This window comes from Tamandua tetradactyla, chromosome 18 (assembly GCF_023851605.1).
Source record: "Tamandua tetradactyla isolate mTamTet1 chromosome 18, mTamTet1.pri, whole genome shotgun sequence".
Lineage (NCBI taxonomy): Eukaryota > Metazoa > Chordata > Mammalia > Pilosa > Myrmecophagidae > Tamandua > Tamandua tetradactyla.
Window position 1 is genome coordinate 41,016,877 of NC_135344.1, and position 19,037 is coordinate 41,035,913.

A 19,037-nucleotide genomic window follows, 5' to 3' on the forward strand; every position below is an offset into this window, starting at 1 on the left:
TTTCCTATCAGCAAGATATGCTGATCAGGCCACAATATAAGGCTACAAATCTGAATAGAATCATTATGCACATAAGCTGATGTTCTTTATAAAGCTAGAATATCAATAGACTGGAAATATGGTGTCAAAATCTTTGATTTTCTGTGGTGTGTTTGTGTTTGAATAGGTATATGTACCTATGTGTTAGAGATGTGGGGAGTTAATGAGGGTAAGGTATGCAAGTATACCACTGAAAATTATTAAGGTACAATAAATATTTACTCTGATTTAGTGGAAAGATAATATTTTTCTGACATAATAGAATTTTCTTCCAGAACTCTCTTGTTTTCTTCTCTGTCAGTGTCCTTGGAAAGCACAGAAATCTTTGCATTGAAAAGAAACCATCAGTAAGTTCGTCGTATCCAGCTCCCACTACGACGACTTCTAAGAAATTGCATCTCCCATGCAAAATCTGAGAACTCAGGGTTAGAAGGGACCATCAAGTCATTTAACAAAGTTGTCCCCCCTCCACACTGTGGCCAGTAGAGGAGACACAGCCAGCTCATGACACCCCTGGCAGATGGTCTTCCCTTCAGTGTCTGAACACTTCATTGAAGGGGAACTTCCTGCTTCATCAGGCAGCAGTCTCACAGCTGAACACCTCCAATTAGAAAATTCTTCAGTGACTTCCATCCTTAATTTTAAAAGCACACATGATAGAACGGAAAGATCAAAAATTACAAATGTTTGCGTTTGTTTGGTGTGTTTTGGTATTTAAAAATAAAAAAAAAACAGAAACACATGACCCTCACTGAACATGATGAGCTTTCAAAGCTCGGATGATGACTATCGGGTCACGTTTCATCCAAGTCTAGTGGCTAAACAGCTAACATTTCTTCATTTTTTCCTCATAGGAGACTTTTTTTCCTAGTTCTTTATCTGAAAACTGGTTACTAAAATATGCCATTCTTTCACACTTCACCTAGAAGTAAAAAAAAAAAGACTTCAGGTGTGATATACAGTATAGGGTTTTACTAAGTCATAAATTATCATGCAACAGCATTTTTGCCCCTATTTCTGTATCACACAATCTCTTTAATCTTCTTTTCTCAAGTAATAATATCCCCTATCTCCTTTTCATATATTAACTGCAAGTCATCCTGTAAATATATATAGGCTAATGAAAAAGCAAAGACAAAGGAGGAGCCACTCCAAATGCCTTTCCCTTGTTTCTCCTTAAATTCATTACTTCTAAAGTTGCACTTTCCAATCAGTGATAATTACAGAATTTCTTGTTGTAAAAAATGGGGAAATGGAATTGAAATCATCGTGCCATTCACTGGTGAACAATTGTCTTCTTCATCCACAAAGTATTTTCAAACATGAACTAATTAATGATTTTACTTAATTGGGTATCTGTGCCTAAAGGAAATAATTAAAAGATGCACATTTTAAATCGATCAGAAGCTTTGTGGGAAGAGAATGATACCTTTTCTTCATTATTCTTTCTGCTGATGTTTCCTTTATGGGTTTTCATTAGAATTATTTATTTTCTTGGGTCTCTAAGTGGGTGAGACAGGAATACTTCTCATATACTCATTCTGGGAAGACTAAACGAGTTTGCTTTTTATTTTTTCATTGCAAGCTGCAAAAGAAAAAAATCTTAGAAGACAGACAGGTCTCTTTTCCCTCCGGTACCACCCCCACCCCCAACATCCTTATCTCCCTAAATCTATGTTTCTTTTTGCCTCCACCAGAAACACCTTCCCTTGCCTTGTTTTCCACAAAAACTTTGATCCCTCGCCAACCCCAGAAGCAGCTTAAGTCCCACTTCTTAAGGACACCTTGGTTTCAAAATCAGAGGGACATGAGTTTGAGACTGTACCCTATGGAATCCTCCCCAGGCACACAGCTGAACTCAGAATGAGTGTCCTGTGAGCTGACTTTAAAAAGAAACAGAAAAATACGCTCTATGATTAGATGCGCACAATAAAAAGCACAAACATTAAGAACTGAAATATAAGGCATGTTTCACCTATTTTAGTGGAAACGATCATAAAAATTGATAATATACAATGTTAGTGTGTAAATTGGCAAAGGTTGACAAAAACAGCCTAAACTTTAAAATCCATGCAGTGGCAAATAGGATAGACAAAATTGCTGCTTTCATAGAAAGTCCTACCCTTTTAGAAATGGAAAGGGTGATACGGAAAATAAATATATTTCTAAAAATCACATATTTGTAGAGGGAATTTTACTTTTAGAAAACTGGCTTCTGTTATATTTTGTTCAGAAAAGTGCTCCTTAGGACAGACAGAAAGAGGGTAGTGAGGGAAAGGCTCACATTTAGCCAGGGCCAGTCACAAAGATGAGTAAATATAACTTTATTGGGTTATGGTGTCTCCTGAATGCAGATGGATGGGCTATTTCTTATAACACCCACTCACCTCCCAGCAGGTTTTGTATAGTTTAATTTCTCTAACCAGACACTAGTTGCTTGAGGACAGAGAATGGACCTTCTACTTCATTTATGGTCCTCATCATCCTTAATCCAGGGACAGGCACCAACTAGAAGTTCAGTAAATATAAAATGATTGCTTATAGACTGGCTAAAAACAACTGGGCAAGCTTCTATTGCACTAGTAATACATGCTCCTATAGAGTTAATTAAATTTTATTTCCAGGTCTTCTGATCCACCTTCATATGAATAATTTTATCTGCTCTATCCAGAAACAATTTCCCTGCAAAAGGTCTCTTGTTTCCTAAAGAGAGGGAGCCGGTGCTGTAGCCGGGCAGGTAGGCGGCTGTGGAGTCAGGAGCCTGCTCTACACTCCACCCCCTGTACGATGCAGCCTCTCTGTCATCCTAGCGGGCTCTGTCCAGGGCTAGATGCTTCTGTAGCTTGAATAAATTCCCCCTTCCTCATGCCATGTCTACTTACCTTTCAAAACTTCTTTCCTACGTACTTTTCAAAACCTCTTCCAGAAAGCTTCTCTCTCCCTCTCGATGGCAGAGCTAAGCTGCCCCTCTTCTGTGTGTTCCTCTGTGCCTGACGCCGTACATCGAAATTCTCAGTTCATATATCTGACCCCAACACAACTGGCCAAACTCCTTAACAGTAGAGAATCCATCATATTCATTTTCAAATCCCCCATGCCTGGGAAATACTGGTCAGAACTAAGCCAAATCAAACTGAAGGAATGTACTGTTAAAATGTACCCACCATAGTCTAATGCTGTATTAACCTGGCTTATCACCGGAATAAACAGAAGGTTGTGGGTGGAGGGAACCAGCAGAGCTGTGAAAAAAATTTTTTTGAAAAACTGTAAATATCAGGAAAAGTGGGATAATTTTTTATATTCTTTCTTCTTCTTCTTTCTCCTCAGTCTCCCTTCTTTCTCTACCTTTTCCTCCACTGAAATAGCTGGCCTCAAAGAGAACAGAAACCAAATCTATTTACTGTTTACTCTGACTTCTGAACACTTGGAAACATTTTAAAAGTACATAAAGAACAGTAAAAAAAAAAAAAAGACACCAAGCTATAAGGCCCTTACATTTATAAGTAAATTTTGAAGTAGATTCCATTTCTTCATAGATGTTATTATTCATTGCTCTATCACTTTGGCGCATGTGAAATTTTATCATAATGCTTATGAGTAACAAATAAGCTTGTGGGATGATTTGACTTTTCTGCATTTCATTAAGCAAATTCCCTGGTTGTCTTTCCAACTGAAGTACAGCCGTTATGCTAATACTGAAAACATTAAACATTAATAAAGTACCTTCCCCAAAAATGCCATTGCCACTGTTTTTTTTTTATTTTTCTCAGCGTAAGTTTATTCTTAATACAATTTCTTAGGACACATCTTGCTACGCCCCTCAAGTGCCTGAGGCGGTGAAGTCATATAATAGCACCCAGAGTGCTGCATATTTTTCAGCTGGCCTTGGCTCTGCCATGCGATCTGATAGCAGGAATGGGGACTCTTATTACTAGTTGCCTGGGAATATTACCTTACAGAAACAGATTTAACAGAGCATCTTTCACTTTGCTCAATGCAACGGGAGGCTCCTACGACTCGGACTTGAGTACATTACAGATTCGATCTGAGCTGTTCCCCATCATTTTTGCTTATAAAGCAATATCCTGTGGCTTTATTTTCTAATATGTCTTTGAGAGCAAAATTCAGCATTCTAAATGTAGTACCAAGTTAAATAATACTGCCAGAAAACTAAACAGAAGTGAAGGGAGAGAAAATCTGAGCACTAAAAGCGAGGGAAAATAGGACAATTACAAATCTGAGTTTAAAAAATGCATGTGCTTTGAGGCAGGGCAAGCCTTCTTAGGCTCATACAAAACCTTGAAGTGGGGAAATGTTGAGTCATTTGCTCCTGTTCCATGATTTTGCATCATTGTATCCCTCTCTCCTTGTCTTTTGATGAACAGAGCTTTCCTGGCACAAATGAACTGGAGGTCAAACAACTTCATACCAGACCTTCTCCCACAGCGTTTGATGCTACAAGAGTGCTAGGGGAGGACGGTGGACTCAGAGTCATGAAAGGAATCACTAATCAAAGAATTCCAGACAGTACTTCACGGAGGGATAGTGTGAGCCAGGAAGTTTTCTAAGGTTGTCAAATCACATCCAAGAGGCAATTTCAATTTTTCCTGAGGTCGAATGATCCTCATAACTATGTTTCACAATGGGACACTGGAATTTTTATTTTCTCAGTCACACAGTTGGGACAAACCCACAAATCACTTGATATTATGTTTCCTTGGTCTGTATTTATAGTTCCAACATGTCTAAGCATCACTTCCTGCCTTAGTCAGTCTAAACCTGGAGATTTAACTAAGTTTTCCTCGTCCATGGAGCTTCTCACAGAGTGATCTTCCTGGACTAAGCTTTTCTATTGTGGCTGGAGATGGATATAGCACTGCAGATTGACCAGCTCCAAGGCATATCCTAACACAAACTGTAAAGCATTTGTTTTCTCCTTCAAGATGGATTCAGAAGGAAGGGCTCTATGAGTCAAGTCAGTTTCCTCGCATGATTGTACTTTAATTTATAAGGTATCACACATCCTTCCTAAGGCATGTGCAGAATTATTCAATAAGATGTTTAATGTCAAAGAAAACTAATGATGCTATGACTGGTTCCAACACAAAGATGTGGCTGTGCCTATTAAAAACTTTGTGTAAACCCTCTAGTGAAGCTCTTAGCCAGAAACAGGAGTGGATAACTTGAGCTGGAACTCTCTCAGTTCCCTTTAATATGTACAGATTCATTTCCCAAATGGCTTAAACTGTCCTGCCCACCCCATCCCCCCCAAAAAACTGATGATGTTCCTTAAATGTAAAAAGATTCCCTTGTTACTTTTTGCCCAATTGGATAAACTTCAGGCACTGAGAAAAAATTCTATTTAACACAATAGAAGGGATGCTATTGATAAAGGTGTAAGGGAGATATTACTCATCACCAGTGAGCAGAGATAATCAGATCAAGCTGAAATGTGAAAAGCAGCAGTCAGATAGAAATCCTTGTTTCAGCCCAGAGGAGCTTTGCACTTCAACATGCAGCATTAGGCCTCTCCCTAGTGAGAGATTTATTTTGAAACCAAACTTAAGGCAAAATCAGACAGAAAAACACAAAGGTCTAAAACTGCCAAGAAGCTCCATAGTCCAGGCCAGGAAATGAGGAAGAGTTAAGGTTAAAGATAGATTAAAAAGCCAGTAGCAAAAGATGACCTATCTCATGAAGATTCCATAATCCGGCATTTAACCCTTCACTTGCCAGACCATTAAATCTTTTAGTACTCTCAAAAGAAAGCCTTTCTTTCCCCCTTCAAGATTCCTGTGATGCCCAACAGCTTCCAAAACATTCATAAATGTGTACAGAGAAGAAACTTCAGACACCTCTGTTAAAACGCACATTTGCAATTAGCTTTGGATTCTTTTCAGTTCAACAAAGTCATCTTAATTGTCCCATCTAAGCACTCTAGAGACTGTAGGAGAACTTTAAGACATCTTAAGTTAAGAAACTGAAGTCCTTTAAGGAACTTACAACTTAGTTGGAAATAAATAACCAGCAAATTCACAAGATCCAAGGGTCAGTTCCACTGGGAGTCTTCTCAATGACCCAGGCTAGAGCAGACTCCTCCCTTTTGCGCCCCACTGGGTCCTGCATGTACTATTGGAAGCATGTCTTTATGATGTCGGTATGCTGACCTGTTTCCATACTACAGCATGAGCAAATCAGAAGATGCAATGTGCCCTGTTCATCTGTATATCCCCAATGTGGCACAGCAAACGCATCTTTGAGTTTGAGGGCTAGCCTATGACTCACAGAATCTCCAGGCCAGTCCTATGCTCTTCCAATTGATGCAACTGGGTACTCCCTCGATTTCACAGTTTGGGTACTCCCTCAATTTCACCCTCTGTAATAGAAATCCCCATCTAAAACCTGAGCACCTCCCTGAAACAAGCAGTAACTGGAACCATGGTGGTAGACCTGAATCCTTTCAGCCCTTCACCTCTATGCCTAGAGCCTTGTCTCCATACCTCAATGCTGGCGGAGGCCCTGCAATTTGGGAAGAAAATTTCCTAATGCTAAACTGACTCCAAACACTGCAGTATGGTTTGCTATCTGAGTTTGAAGCTGCTCAAACCCCAAGCTGACTAAGCTGTACCTCATTTTGGGCACTGTTCTTAAGACCATTTCTATTCATTCATTCATTCATAAAATATTTAACACCAACCATATGCCAGGCACTTGCCTGGGCTCTGCAGATTCAAGTATGAGAAGGAAGAAGCGGGTTCTTTTCATCGTTGAGCTTACAGCCCAGTTGAGAGAACGATGGCTCCTCAGGAGCCACAAGGGCACCACAGGCTCATAGCAAAGTCTGTTTCCTCCTGGTGAGTTTAGCTCCTGAAGGACAGTCACTGCAGTCTTCCCCCTAACTCTGTGAACATCTTGTGACACCATTTTCATTTTTCCCCCTGCTGCCAGCGTTGCTGAGTTCCTCTACCTCTTACCTGAGATATTTTATTAAATGCCGATAAGGTACTAAGGGACAAATCTATAAAGTGCATTCTCCTGATGCCCTTGCCCCTTAGGATATTTAGGACAAACTAGTCCCTCCTGAAAAGGAAGTTAAAAATTCCTTATATTTAAAAGCAAAGATAATGATCCAAAGTCCATCTTGTAAGAACTTAGCACCAGTCACTGTGTTAGAACTTTCCTTAAGGAGCTCACAGTCTATATTAGCAGGAAAAAGCACTTTGAGTTGTTTTTAAAACAAATTTGTGGTGAAACAGCTCCATACTCTCTCCCAGGGACATTTGTGAATATATTTTTCAAGAAAACAGGGATGAGAAATAATCTGTGGTCAAGCAAGGCAGTAAAGGTAATTGAGCCATCTGGGTGTCTGGTAAAACTCATGGCTCAATTTTTGTGAATACTGTGCCTTATCTGTGTATTTATACAAGTAATTCAGTGAGCTATAAAACTTACTCAGGGAAAAAGTGATACCAGTTGCATATCTCCCTGTGTGGGCACAGAAAGGACTTCTTGGTAATATAAGTTAGAACAGATCATGCAGAAACTTACAAGGGATTTTTGACACTTTCCTCCTTCCTTTGAGCTTTCATCAGCCACCAAGCCTTCTTGATTTTCCTCCTGGACATATTTTCTTTCTCTCTCCATCTCCAAGGCTACCATTCTAGTCCAGAAACCCCTCCCATTTTCTCTCACCTGGACCACTAAAATAAGTTACCTGATTCCAAGGTAAACCCTCTTAGCTCCCTCCGATTTGTTCTTCTAGATGAAAAAAAGATTATGTCACCACCTACCTTAAAGCCTGCAAAACCCTTCCAATGCTGTTAGGCAAAGACCAAAACCCATAGCACGGCCTATAAGGCTGTGTAATCATCTGACCCCAGCCTGCTTTTCAAGCCACATCTCATGCATCCCTCCACTCTGCACTGCTCTGCAGTCAGGGGCTCTTGGTCTCGCCTCTTAAGGAGGCTGGTCCCTACCTTTTCAAATTTTTGGATTGAATAGGAACTATGTGTGATTCTCCCCGTGACAGCCCCATGATAGTGTTTGTTGTCACCAGGATCGAATAGGTCACCTATCATCTAAGAGGCATTCATTAAATAGCTGTATAATCTATGAAGGAATAGATGAATAAATGGATATGTCTATTGAGCTTTAAAATAGCAGACAAAAGATTTTAATACATTTATTATTGCACTCTTTACCATAAAATCCATCTAAAATTTCTGAATAAGTGTCACTTTGAAAACCTGAATGTCTCAATTTTGTTTTATACATGCACTTTGTTGGCGATGGCCATGCATTAGAAAGACCTAGTTCACAAAGCAGTATGTTATATGGACTCATTGTTTATATTGTTTATGTACATTGAAAGCACTGTGAGGACAGGGATGGTTTTTACTAGACTCTTGCTTTCTTTTTTTTAATTATACCAATTCATCTGAAAGCTATTATGAAATATCTACAGGCATCAAACTGTTATCAAGCCTACAGAAGTACAAGGGCAACCAGTTTGAAGAATCATGTTCCTGTGAATAAATTAATCGAAAGAATGTTTAGCATTAAGTAGAGAAAGTCTGCAAAGACAGTCCTCTTAAGCAACGGGTTGTCTCTACTTTGAGCAACAGCAAATGAAGGGGAATTAAATTTCCAGTCCTTTGAATCAAATGCCATTGTTATACAACATTGACAAACTGCAGAGGAAAAGCACTAACAGAAATCATGGCACTTCTCTCTGCCCCAGGACATTTCAAAAGCTTCAAGCCTTGCAAATCTTATTTGGTTTTTCTTGCTAATACACAAAGTACGTATCATTGTAAATTATCTCGTAAGTTCTCATACAGTAATTAAGCTCTATAATTCCTCTGTTCAGCAAAATAGAAGGGGTAGTTGTGTCTGCCTTCTTTCCTCGCTCACTTTTCCTCTTATATAAGTCTGTCTCTTTCCTCTTTGTTACTCCCTTCAGTTTTTTATTCCCAACAACGTCTATGCCTCTTTATTCATCCTTTTCTGCTGCGTGGATATGCAAAGCAACCGAGAAGATGATGAGTCTAGAAGCCTTACAGTTTTAGGATGAAGGAAGGAAGTGAAAGCAGAAAAGAAAGATTGAGGAGGCAAGTGATAGTCTCTGAAATATTCAAGCACTAAATTGGGAAAGGCAGTGAAGGATATGGCAACAACTGTTTGGGTTTCTGTTGCTGAAACTGAGCCTTTGTTTGTAACTCTAGCGTATAAAACTCTGTTGGATGAGGGGGGAAAACACTGTAATTTTGTTGACAAGTTACTAAAGCATTTGGCAAGGAAGCAACCTGTAATTTTAATGAAAAGAAATAGAGCTGATTATTTCCTCTTCTTATTGGCAGCTTGTTATCTTCATTTGGGGAAATAACTATTTTGCAATTCAAAAAGGGGAAACTTTATCCATGTAAATAATGATCCAAAAGGCACCCTAAATATCTGTGGTTAGGGGATACTGAGGTGCTTGAAAGAGTTAAAGAAAAGCTATGTAATCAGATGCAGTGAAATCTCAATACACACACATTTAATAAAGACTGCAATTTAACCACATATGCTGGGCAAAGAAAAGGGCCAGAAAAAGAGCTAACAACTTTAATGGTGTGGATGCTCTAACCAGCCATTCCACTCCATGAACATATGTCTCAGAGTATTCTTAAGGGAAGAGCCTTGAATCTGCCCTACCTCAGCTCGGTTTTAGTTCCCTAAGCGTCTCATGGCTTAGGGTAATCTTCTTACCACTTGAGTGACAATCTAGTGAGAAAAGATACGCCATTTTGTATAAACATGGCCCCTTAATACAAACTAACCACTTCATCTGGTGCTTCACTAAAGAAAAACACCTTCTGCTTCAATGATGGAGGCCAAAAAAAAAAAAAACACAACAGTGTTGGATTTATCAAGAAACTGTGCACCTGCCTCTACTTTGGTACCTTCTCAGCCCCTTCTATAAGAAGCTGCCCTGCAGAACCCAGATGACTAACCCAGGCTTGTTGTTGGCAAGCTTTTCATTCTTTCAAGTTATTTAGCATGTTGTTATTGTCATGAATATCCACAAAAGAGAGGAAATGTTGTCATTCATTTAGGATCTATAGGGTGTGAGTTCAGGGAAAGGAGAATTGAAGTAAAAACCTAGTTCTTATCCTTATAAATATTCTAATTATCACACTTATGATATACCTTGACGAAGTGATTTGCCTTTCTTGAATTTGGTTTTCTCTTATGTTCGATATGTGTAATTTCTCTCTTCCAGTTTCCTCTCTTGACATTGTGTTAATCAATCAAAATCAGGGCTATAAGGCAGGCCACGGGGGCTCAGTAAGTGAAGTTCTTGCCTGCCATGCTGGAGACCAAGGTTCAATTCCTGGTGCCTGCCCGTGCAAAAAAAAAAAGTTCAAGCTCTGAAAGTTCTAGAAAGGATTCATTCATCCAGTCGGTTTGTGCTTTAATTCTAGAGAGAAAAATAAGAAACATTTTCCTAGATTGTGAGATGCTATGCTAGTGATAATTTTAAAAATTAGTTTATTGTAACTATTCCTGGTCCTTTGCTCTCCCATATACATTTTAAGATCTGTTTTTCAAATTCTTCAAAAAAAAAATCTTCCCAGAATTTGTTTTTGTTTCATTGTATCTATAGATCAACATCAGGACTTATATCTTTACAGTACTGATTCACCTAATCCATGGATAATAATATATTCTTCCATTAATTTCTATTAATGATGTTTTAGAGATTTTAGTAAGAAGATTTTGCAGTTTTCATTCAATTAAATCCAATTGATGCTTTATGAGGCTACAGAAAATAGTATTTTCAAAATTTATTTTCTTTTTGTTTCCAAAATATGGAAATGCACTTAATTTTTATACATTGGCTTCATATAAATATATAGAGACCTAACTAAATTCATTAATTAAATCTAATAGCTTAAACATTCATTTGGATTTCATATATATATAATTAAAACCCCTGTGATAAGTGATGTCTTGCTTTCTTTCTTTCTTTCCAAGCCTCTTCTCTTGTCTTTTATATTGATTTCTTGCCTTTTTCCACTGTCAGGGACTTCAGTACAATGTTGAATAAAAGTAGCTCTTAATGTCAGGAAAAAAGCTTTCATTATCTCACCATTAAGTATATGTGCTGTTTGGCGGTATCTACAAGAGCCAAAATATGCATACCCTATGATCCAGTGATTCTACTTCTAGATTCATATGCATGCACTACAAGGTGCATATGTTTCCTATAATATATTTATAAGAACAATCATTATAGCATTATAATGCTATATATATAATGATATATAATAGCCTCAAACTGGAAACCATTGTAAATATGCTAATCAACAATAGAATGGATAAACAGTTGAGGCAGATACATCCTTACATTCTATACAGCAAAGAGAATGAACAATATGTATGTCATAAGATGAATCTCTTAATTATAAGAGAGCCAGATGCAAAAGGGTATATGTCATATGATTCCACTTATATAAAAGATCAAAGTCAATAAAAGTAGATTAAACTATTAGGAAGTCAATGTAGCAGTTATCATTGAAGGAGGCAGTAAATGAAGGGAACATGAAGAGACTCCTCAGGGGCTGGTGATGTTTTGGTTCTTGATCCAATTGTGCTTAGATGAGTGTGTCAGTCAATGAAAACTCATGTTTTGGGCACTGATGGTTACATTCCTACTTTAAAATGCAAAGATGGGGTTCCATTGATTTCCAGATAAAATGAAAAATTAGCATGACCCCTGAGGTCCACGGGCCCCCACCCCTACCTACCTGCTGCCACCCAAACTTACACTCTGTTCTCCAGCCACATGCAAATAGCTCCCTGAATACTCTGTGCTCTTTCACTTCCCACTCATCACTCCTCTCTTGATAACTTTTATTAGGAAGTTATCAAGAAAACTTGAAAACTTCCTAACTTTTATTAGGAAGTTATCAAGAGAACCTAGCATAATAATAAAGGCACAGATTTGGAGGCCAGATCATGGGGGGTTGTATGCAGACTCTGCACTTCCTAGATCTGTAATCTTGGACAATTTAACTATTCTGTGTCTTAGTTTCTTCTTCTATAAACTGGGCTTAATGATAGGTATCATTTTCAAAACTTTACTTTCTTTTTGTTGCCAAAATATAGAAATGCAATTCATTTTTATATGTTAACTTCATATAAATATATAGCTGCATAGATTCTGCCCAAGTGACTGCTTTATCTGAATTCTTAAAGTTGAGACTCTACCTTGTGCTTCTCTACCACCCAGGATTGCCCTCCCATCACATCTCTAACCAAACTGCATCTTAGACATTTATCTCTCACTCTCCTGTCTAACCATAATTTCTTAGAAGAGATGACTTGTTTTATTGTCTGTTTATCTCCAGTTCTTAATATAGCATCTGGCACATAGTAGACTCTTAATAAATAGGAGCCACCAAAGGAGGGAAGTTCACACAAACAAGCTCATGGGAGCAAAAACTCATCATTTCTTGAAACGTACTAATGATCTGAGGAAGGCAGGAGAACTTCATTCAATCAAATGTAAATGATTACGGCTGAAAACAAAAGTTGATGAGTGCAATATACTGAGCCAGCTGGGACTGACAGAGGCATATCAATATTTCTGGGTCAGTCACTCCAAAGTGCGGCCTGACTTATCTTTAATAAAAATTCTTTAACACTAGTTGCTCAGTAACTCCTGCTTCTGTGCCTTTTTGGGTAGAAGCCAACAGAGATGGCCTCTATTCCCTTCCCTTTTTGTAATTTTCAATTTAATTGTATTTTAACAGGGAATACACTCACCTAAATTGAAATAAGTATATAATAAGTATAGATTAAGAAAAATCTACCTCTCACTCCTATCTATCACTATCTACCCTTCTCCCAATTCCTTTCTTAATGCAGATGAGATCATGTATGAATATATGTCCTTCTCCCTTCTCCTTTTTTAAAACAAAAGTAACATACTGTTCTGGTTTGCTGGCTGCCAGAATGCAATAGACTAGAAATGAAATGGCTTTTAAAAAGGAATTTAAGAGGTTGCTGGTTTACAGTTCTAAGGCCCAGAAAATGTCCCAATTAAAACAAGTCTATAGAAATGTCCAATCTAAGGCATCCAGGGAAAGATACCTTGGTTTAAGAAGGCCGATGAAGTTCAGGGTTTCTCTCTCAAATGAGAAGGCACGTGGTAAACATGGTCAGGGTTTCTCGCTCATCTGGAAAGGCATGTGGCAAACACGGCGTCATCTGCTAGCTTTATCTCCTGGCTTCCTGTTTCATGAAGCTCCCTAGGAGGCGTTTTCCTTCTTCATCTACAAAGGTCGCTGGCTGGTGGACTCTCTGCTTCTCGTGGCTTTGTCATTCTCTGCTCTCTCAGAATTTCCTTCATTCTTTGTTTCTGGGAAATAACTGCTTAGCTGGCACTAATGTTTCCTCTTTTATAGGACTCCAAAAACTAATCAAGACCCACTCAGATGAGTGGGGACATGCCTCCATCTTATCCAGCTCAACAACCACTATTGATTAAATCACATCTCGGGGGGTGATCTAATCATAGTTTCAAATGTACAATGCTGAATAGGGATTAGAAGAAGTAGCTGCCTTTACAAAATGGGATTAGGATTAAAACATGGCTTTTCAAGGGTACATACATCATTTCAAACCAGCACACATACTAAGTACAGTGTTATGAACCTTGCTTTTTACATTTACCCATATATCCTGGAGACCTTTTGATAGCATTAAATAGAGAACATCCTTGTCCTTTTGGATGGGTTATTATTTCACTGGTGTTTGTACCATGGTTTATTTAACCATCCCTCTATCAGTGTATTCTTGGGTTGTTTCCCACATTTTAGTATTACCAATGATGCTGCCTCAGATTTCTTTGCCCACACGTCATTTCATGCATGTGCAGGTATGTGCAGGTGTGTCTAAAGAGTAAATTCCAGAAATAGTTTTGCTAATTCAAATTTAAATGAGTATGTAGATAATTTTGATAAATATTTCCTACTCACCAAAACAGTTGTAACTTTGTACACTCTTCTCAGCCACGTATGAGAGAGTATTTCCCCACAGCCTCACCGACAAAAAGTATCATCAAAACTTTGAGTTTCTGCCAGTCTGATAGGTGAAGAGAAATATTTCTCAGAGAGCTATGTGAATAGAGGCAGAGCCATATTGTCTTTACAGGGCATTTGACTTGATAGGTAAATTCCTCAGGGGGAATTTAAGATTCTTATTTAAGAATCGTCGTCTTAACTCCCAGTTTATTAGCAATGGTGACCCTAGCTGAAGTAAGAACGTGAAGAAAAGAGAACATGGAGAGTGATGTGAGAGAATTGCAGGGGGCCAGTTCTGGAGGTGATGTGTATCACTTTTACCCACATTCCACAGTCCAGAGCCCAGTCATAGGCCCCATGGAAATGTGAAGAAAGCTAGAAAATATTGTTCCCAGCTAGGCAGTTATTTCCCAGGAACAACCTCTATTTCAGAAGGGAATAAGGGAGGAGAGTTGGCTGTGTCTGCCACATCGAGATATGTTTCTGCCGCTATTATTTGATCCAAACACTCCATTTAAATAAACCTACTTTTGCTAATCAGTGGAACTGTTTTTAAAAAAGTGCCCAGAACAATTTTTTTCAGAATTGGTCATCCCCTAAGATCCTGGTCCTCAAGGTCCTTATCCACGAAGGGAGAAAAATGAACTAGATCATTTTTGAAGCTTTTTCACATGCACAAATGTGGGATTGTTACACTTTGCTTTGCAGTGAATGAGGAGTTGGCCAAAAGCTAATTCACCACCACATGCTGACTTTCTTCCTCTATCCTTCTTAGGAAGGAATATGGCCTCATCCTAATAGGCAGCTAATGTTAGGAAGGCAAAGCATCTGAGTACACCTCCAATCTCCTCCCAACCTCAGAGTTTCTCTATTTGCTGCTGATTGAATTGTCAGTGAGCCATAATCCTACTTATAAAAAGCTTCAGCTAAATCCAAGGAATATTTATGAAGCTTCACAAGAAGAGTCCATAAAGTGCCTACTCTGTGTCCCATACTGAATTAATTGCTTGGAGGTCCAAAGATGAAATATACAATTCGAACCTAGGAGGAGTTTATGTTCTGACTCAGGAGTTCAATTTTTACGAGAAAAAGAGGTACACAAGACAGCTCCTGATCCAAAAGGGATGCACACACCCACGTGAAAAGATAGAAATATAAGATCACAAATAATTTTCTGCCAAAATGAGTAAACAGGAAAAGCAAGCAGTGTGACAGAGGACAATGAGACTCCTAACCCTAGTGACTTTTGATGATAGCCAAACTCTTTGTAACGTGAAACGTGGAGGAAGCAGAGGCCACAGTAAGCAATTCCCATTCATGCAAAGCACACTTGGCCTCCCCATGGGTTCCACCCTGGTAGTGGGATGAGGTCAAGCCTCCTTTCATTCCTGCCTGTAATCAGCACCCTGGACTGCTATGGGAAATATGTTTGTCCATCATGTGTTCCTATCAGGGGAAAAGCCAAAAACCCATGTAGTCAAAGAGAATCTTTCAGTGATGGAGAAAATTAAAAAAGATCAAAGATCAGTTGTACTTGGATCAGAAAGAATAAATAAAAATGCCATTAGCCTCACCTCCATTATCCTCCTGTTGACACAGTTGATTGTCCAGGGCATGTGCTTGCTTTTGATAGCATTCTCTCCCTTGTACTGGAAGCACTTATACCCTTTTGTTTTTCCTTAGCACATCCCTTAAAGATTAGGGAAAGAAAACATTTTTATTACTTATCTCACAAAACTATAAAATATATTCTATCACATATTTAATTGATTGTTAATTATTAGAGCTCCTTCTTTTCAGCCATATAACAAATGATTTTCCATCGTGAGACTTGCAAAAGAGAAGTCAGTTGTGTGTGATTGGGATACTGAGTCCCATTAAACCCAAGTTCAGGAAACAATGCACCCTCACTCACCATCTGTCCCTGCCTCCTGCAGTAGCCACCAGGAAATACAGGTTTTAGTTACACTTGACTTTCAGGACCAAAGCCATTTTTGAAAATAAGAAGAGCTAATGATTATGTAATTGTATAGTTTCCAATATTGTAAAGAAAGCAAAAAAAGGGAATTATTAACCCTAGTTTAGAGACAAAGAAACTGAGAATCAACTTGGTTCCATTACTGAGCCAAAATGCAGTGTTGTAAGTGTAGATGCCACAACTGGAATCTGTGTCTTTCGGTGCCAAGTCCAGTGTTCTTTCTACCATGTCATTTTTGGGGGGTGGCCTTTCTTGTACCCCACAGCAGAGAAATTGGTGGTCAAAAGAACAGTATATAAACATCACACAAGTCTGAAGTCGTCACATAATGGATGTAAAAGGAGCCAAAGCTATCAGTTCAAACCCTTCATTTTACACATGATGATGCTTAGACTTGAGGACATTTATAATATGTAAGGCTGGTTTTAAAAGATCCCCACCTCTTAATCCAGACTTTTGGCACCATGAAAACTCACTGGATATTTGTTGAAGAGCTCCAGCTACTTGCATTGCTGACAATTTTTTTTTTTTTTTTTTTTTTTTGGCATGGGCAGGCACCAGGAATCGAACCCACGTCTCCAGCATGGCAGGCAAGAATTCTGCCACTGAACCACCATCACACCACCCCCCTTGCTGATAATTTTTAAAAAATAAATTGCACTTCTCTTTTGGTTGCAGATCATTCATTCTCAATGACACCTCTCTCTCTCTCCTTCTTTTCTCTTCTAATCATCTGCCTACTATTGTTCCTGGTAATGAATGTGACTCTCAGAGCAAAGACAGAGAGACAGGCTCAGGCTTGTTGGGAATCAATCAGGTCAGGGAGCCCCAAGTACAGGGGAAGGGACAGCAGCTGGTGCTGATAAGTAAGAGGTGAGTGTGAATATTCCAAAATCTGCCAAATGGAGCTTGCACAGTGAGCAGATCTGCCTTAGCCAGAAGTGTAGTGGCTGCAAAGGAGGCATACTTTAAGGGATCCTGAAATATAACCTCCGCCTGGAAGCTACTGCTATTACTACATTACTATACTCAACAGAGATTTCTCCCTTTGATTACGTTCCTAACATACCTGGGATGATTCAAGGGATGAAGTTGGGGGCTGTTATTTACACCTCACAGGGATGTGATTTCATTAAATTGCTCTCCTCCCAGCACAAATTTGAGCTCAATCCCAGGAGGAGTTTAATAGCTATAACTAGAAGTATAAGGAAGTAATTTTGAAAGGTGGGCAGTTCTGGAAAGGGCAGGTGCCCTGGGGAACTGCAGTGTGAGGCTGGCAATATGAGAACATTAGTCTATAGGGAAGGTGGGGCTCAGAGGGGAGCCACAAGAAAGTAAGAAGGGGTGATGGAAGTGCGAAAGGGGAACTGAGGGAGGCGGGAGGTAGCCATAAAAATTCCCAGGTAAGTTCCCCAACTGTCCAAGTTTCTTGTGGGCTTGGAGGTTTCTGGAACGTGAAGATTTAAGACCTCTTGCTTCTTTATTTTCCTCTGGGATAAGGTCTGTCAGGGGCTTCACCCTCCCACAAAGTAAACAGAAAGGTTTATGAGGAGGAGGCAAAGCAATATACTGCCAATGAGGGCAGAACTGCCAGACACCCACACTCGCAAGTCACTCACGGAGGCTGCCAACTCTGAAGGAAGGTTTTTAAATTGCGGTTTGGTTTTCTCAGCCTCAAGGAATTTTATTAACCCCCTGTAGAAATGGTTTCCTATGTGAGAGCCATTCTTTGTCCTGGAATAAGAGGTTGCACAGTCACAGGACCAGGGGTTTGGAAGCCGACTGAATCCATCTCAGTCATTTTGCTGACTGATTAATACATGGTCATTTTAAGAGGCAAGCGTGGTCATATTTCTCCCCTGCTTAAGTTTTCAGTGGCTGCCAGATGCCTAGTGGATAAAAACCCAACTCCACAGTATGTCCTGGTAGGTCTCATGCCTCATGGCAGAGTGCCCCCGCACCCACCTGTACGAGAGCACCCTCCAGTGAATTTCCTCAAGTTCTCCAAACAAGCTCAGCATCCTCTGGCCTCCAAGCCTTTGTACATTCCATTTACTCTGCTTACAATGAGTTTCTCCTCGACATCAATCAATTTCTGGTTCAAGGGTCTCATTCTCAGTGTAGTCAGGTACAAGCTTATAGAGTAAGAACAATAGGTCATTTACAAAAAGAGTGCGTGGGACTTGATCAGACCTCAGATCCAAAAAACTTCAGCCAAGATTCTGGAATGTCTCTGATAATACACTCAAGAGAAATTGATAAGCCACTTTTCTCTGTTCCACTGGATACAAGACAACATATGCTTTTATTTTCATGTCTATTACATTACATTAGAATTTTTGTCAGTTAATATCCCCTTTTAATTGAAAAAGAACTCAACTAAGGCAGTTTAGTGGCTTGATTCTATTTTTAAATAGCCCTGTATTCCCCATGGTTGTGAACTCCTGGAAGGGCTTATGTTATGTTTCGTTGTGTCTCTAGTGCCCAGACCAGTGCCTGGAATGTATTAAATGCTCAACAATGTTGGGAGACAATTATTCAAGAAAAGCAAAGAGAATGAAAATTCTATTGCGTTGGCACTCTGTTGAGTGATCTGGGGTTCCATTCATGACCTTGCCTCTGACCTGTTCTTTAACCTTATGTAATTCACATAACTTCCGTGGACCTCATCTTCCTTATCTCTAAAACAGAAAAACTTGGAGTTTGGAAAAGCGGGGCGGGACCAGATTGGGAAGAGCCTTAATGATCATTGTAAGAATTGGTTTTTATTTTTCTTATTACAATAGGAAAATTCAATGAGGGAATAATATATAATAATAAGGGTTTAAAATATGACATATTCAAAAGGACTCACATAATGCCTGACATATGGTAAATCTACAATATTGGCGAACATTAGAACTAAAATCTTATTTTAATGCAAACATAACATTCTGTCCTACACATGT

The 19,037-nt window shown here is 39.1% G+C and overlaps 2 long non-coding RNA genes across 3 annotated transcripts in view; both read right to left on the reverse strand.

Annotated features, from left to right (window-relative positions):
* The window catches only part of LOC143662617 (uncharacterized), a 36,644-nt gene that overhangs the window by 7,812 nt on the left and 9,795 nt on the right, over positions 1 to 19,037 (reverse strand). Inside the window, exons 2-6 of one of the 2 annotated variants that reach the window (XR_013165475.1) lie at positions 18,055 to 18,224; positions 15,686 to 15,801; positions 14,067 to 14,172; positions 13,180 to 13,265; positions 10,231 to 10,421 (exon numbers count right to left, since the gene is read on the reverse strand). This is a non-coding gene — a long non-coding RNA (uncharacterized LOC143662617). The remainder of the gene's footprint in view (positions 1 to 10,230; positions 10,422 to 13,179; positions 13,266 to 14,066; positions 14,173 to 15,685; positions 15,802 to 18,054; positions 18,225 to 19,037) is intronic. The other variant, XR_013165474.1, reaches the window with a different exon arrangement.
* On the reverse strand, positions 350 to 6,142 carry LOC143662618 (uncharacterized). Its single transcript, XR_013165476.1, has 4 exons — positions 6,043 to 6,142; positions 3,204 to 3,278; positions 1,469 to 1,624; positions 350 to 961 (listed from the first exon to the last, which is right to left on the reverse strand). It is a non-coding gene; the product is annotated as an uncharacterized LOC143662618 (long non-coding RNA).